Below are 3,618 nucleotides of genomic sequence, written 5' to 3' on the forward strand. Positions count from 1 at the left end.
TGATTTGCTATTTAGTTAAGAAGGTTTGCTTGGAAGACCAGTAAACAATCATTCGGTAGGTTTTGGTGATTATATGGTATCTTCCAAGTTTGATCGAATGTTAAGTTGAAAATCATACATTTAATAAATCATAATAGAGTTGCATCAAAAAAAAAAAGTCCATTGTTCATCAGTTGGATGTAAAGTTCCTTGTACCAATAAAAGCTTGATGTCTTGATAAACCTTGAAGAAAACTAATGCATGTATATTTTCACAAAAGCAAATTTCATTCAAATCAATGGCATACTGCAAGTCAAGGTTTTGTACATGACCTAAGTGCCAGCTTTATTACCCTTCTTGCACCAACAAATACTGCGAACCTCAAAGAGGATATTTGATACTTCATAAACCATCAGTTCCTAATTTTGACATGGAAACGGAGGATGGCTGTGATTCTCAAGAGATGCAGAGGAACTCCTACCAATTAGTGTTTTTGTAGACATCATTCTATTTTACCCCAAAAAATAAAAACTTGTTCTGCCCTGCATAGATTTACCATCGGGATCACCCTGAGCAGTGTTTTTTTTTTTTTAACGAATATTTTTATATATCACGAGTATGAATATATCTAATAAAATTAAAAAAATAAAAAATTTTTAAAATGCTCGGAATATCGCTTCCCGTTCGGTTAGCTTCACGGTATGCAAGCATAGCCTGAAATGTGCGCCTTTTACTTCACCGCTTCTCAAATCGTTCCATGTCGTCAGTCCCACCATCTTCCTCTCCCGCTCGGCGCGCGAATATTTTCCGATCACTCTCTCTCTCTCTCTGGCCGCACTTCGAACAACCCAGCTTCCTCTCCGTTCCACCCTCTCTATTTCTTGTATCCACCCTCAGGCTCAAACCTCACCTCCTCGTCCTCTCCTCCGCCACAACCGCCCCTTAATCCCCACCAAAACCCTCCCCTCCTCTCCTCACTCTCCCTCGCCCCTTCTTCTTCTTCTCCTCCTCCTCCAGCCTCCAACCCCATCGCCGTCGTCTTCCTCCGTCCCTCCCCCCCCCCCTCTCCGCCCTCCGTGGTGGCTGCGCCGTCCACATGCAGGACTCCGATCCCTCCCGGGTTTCTTCTTCTCCCGCCCCTCCTCCAAATCTCCCGACTACCCCCGACGACCCCTACCTCTCCCTCTCCCTCTCCCTCAAGTCCGGCCTCGTTGCCCTCTTACTAGACAAGCACCCCTCGCGGGAACCTCCTCCCGGCTTCGACTTCGACCGCGTGGTCGGCCCCAAGATGGTCTTCCCCTCCGGCCCAGCTCCGTTGTCCTCATGGTCATCGACGCCGCCGACTTCGACGGCTCCTTTCCCCGCAAGGTCGAACTCGCGGGCGTGGCAGGAGGGCAAGCCCACCAACGTGGCCACCAAGATCGACCTGCTGCCCTCCTCGGTGTCGCCTGAGGCGCTGGAGGACTGGGTCCGGAAGAAGGCCCGGGTAGTGGGGGACCAACAAGCTGGCTGGAGTGCATTGGGTGAGCGCAGTGAGGAATTGCGGGGCGAGGAATCTGGTGGACCATGTGACGGAGCTCGCAGGGAGCCACGGGGATTTTTCATCCTTGCCAGGTTATAACGAGGTTGATGAGGGAGGAGTAGAAGCTGGTGCATATAGGCAAAGAAATGCGGCCAAGACCTTATTGAATCATGGTTGGTTTTTCCATTCAAAAGAATAAAAAAAAATCAAGGTTAGTTTTTAGATCTTTTTGCAAAGCAGCAGATGGAGTCACAATAGTGTTTCGCTTCATTTGCTTATTGTTAGTAAAGTTGGGGCTTTTGCCTCTGAAGAAAACCGACCTTGAATGAGCTTCTAACTTAACACTTAAAAAGTATCAAAGTTCAAGATTTCAAGAGACGTTGGTGTGCTCCTTTAGTTTAATGTGTTCTGCTCATTTTTAAGCTATAAGAGACATCAAATTTGATGATTTTTAGATGTTCTTCTTCATAAAAGGCAAAAATATGAAATGTTTTGGGCAAAATGCTTCATTTTGGACAATATGCTATTCCATGTTAGTAAGACTGTGCACATGATAAAGATTTTGTAGATGAAAAGCTCAATAGGAAACTTGCAATTTCGAAAGATATATACTTATTAAGTATGTGATATTCAACCAATATGTATACTTGTCAACTTTTAGGAACCCACTCACTTTTCATGCTTAGTTGGTGGGAATTTAGATTTCAAAGTAATTACTTATGGCAAGGTTGAGGGGGGAAGGATCTAAGAGAAAATCATTTAATGAACAATGAATTAAACCAAAGGTTTAAGATAAAGAGATGACAAAGAAATGAACGTGTGCTTGGATAAAGTATTTCAAGAGACTAGTATTGAAAATGGGCTGCAAGGGAGACAGTACCGGCAGCAAATAGTACAAAGGCTGATGTTGCTCAGTAGATACAGCCCAAGAGGAGGGGATGAATTGGGTCTTTTAAGCTTTTCCTGCACTTCTAAACTTTTCAGTTAATTAAGCTAAGTTGTATGGATGCATAGTGGAATTTAAACTTAGCAACAGTTTGATTCTAATCAGATCAAGATTAAAACTATTAAGCAATAAACTCAATAAACGATTAGTCTAAGTTTCCTCAAGCATGCAATTCAATATAATGGATCTTAATGCAGTTTTATTAAATGAGACTTGATTAAACAATTTGAATATACTTGCAACTAAAGGATGCGCGGATAAGAGTTAAGCAAGCAATTCAATTAGACATTTATCTAAGTGAGGAAATTAAAGAACAAAGAAGCATCACAAATACAACAAAAGTATAGTAGTTCGGTGCCAACTGCACCTACATCCACTCTCCAAGCTCTCTTAAGAATTCCACTATAATCCTAGGACTACAGCCCGGTTGTTTTACAAGCTCACAACCTAACTTCTTATTTTCACGAGAATACAACGAATTCAGTCGGTTTTCACAGGCTCACCGACTAGAACCAACCCGATTATTTTTCCGGGCTCACAATCCAACCCAGTTGGTTTTTCCAAAGGCTCATCAACCAAAACCTTTACAACGTTTGTTTTTCGGGCTCACAAACAACCCAGTTGGTTTTCCCCAAGGCTCACCAACCAAAATCTTTTTACCGTTTGTTTTCCGGGCTCACAAACAACCCAGTTGGTTTTTCTCCAAGGCACACCAACCAAACCTTATAACGTTGGTTTTCACTGGCTCACCAACAAATCTTAACCCCTTGATTCAATCCCTCGATTGAATCAAGTTACAAGATGTCAAAATACGAGTTTAAAACAAATACAAACTTCTCAAATAAGTAGATATAACAATATAAACAAATAGAGTAAAGAGAAGTCCTCAAACAAGTTTTGCAGATGAAAGAACTCGGCTTCTTCTTTACTTGACCCTCTTCTGATTTCGCACGAGGTAGAGAATCACTGAGGCATCACACAGTTGGAGAGGAAGCTTTGGGATTCACTCAGATGCTCTTCTTCTCTCTCTTTTGCTTTGAATGGCCCTTTTGTGGTTTTGGAAGGTTTCTCTTAAAATCTCTTTGAAATCTCTTTCCTATGTGTTCTCTCCCAATTTTTTACTTCTCCCCTTGCTCTTTTCTTGATTTTATAGCTTTGGATGGCGTGGGAA

At 42.4% G+C, this 3,618-nt stretch overlaps 1 pseudogene; it reads left to right on the forward strand.

Moving 5' to 3' along the window:
* Positions 1 to 928: 928 nt before the first annotated feature.
* On the forward strand, positions 929 to 1,797 carry LOC149768834 (uncharacterized; annotated as a pseudogene).
* Positions 1,798 to 3,618: the final 1,821 nt, after the last annotated feature.

This window comes from Phoenix dactylifera, chromosome 1 (assembly GCF_051530095.1).
Source record: "Phoenix dactylifera cultivar Ajwa chromosome 1, Ajwa_hap1_PhDact_Kaust_v1.1, whole genome shotgun sequence".
In the NCBI taxonomy this organism is placed as follows: domain Eukaryota; kingdom Viridiplantae; phylum Streptophyta; class Magnoliopsida; order Arecales; family Arecaceae; genus Phoenix; species Phoenix dactylifera.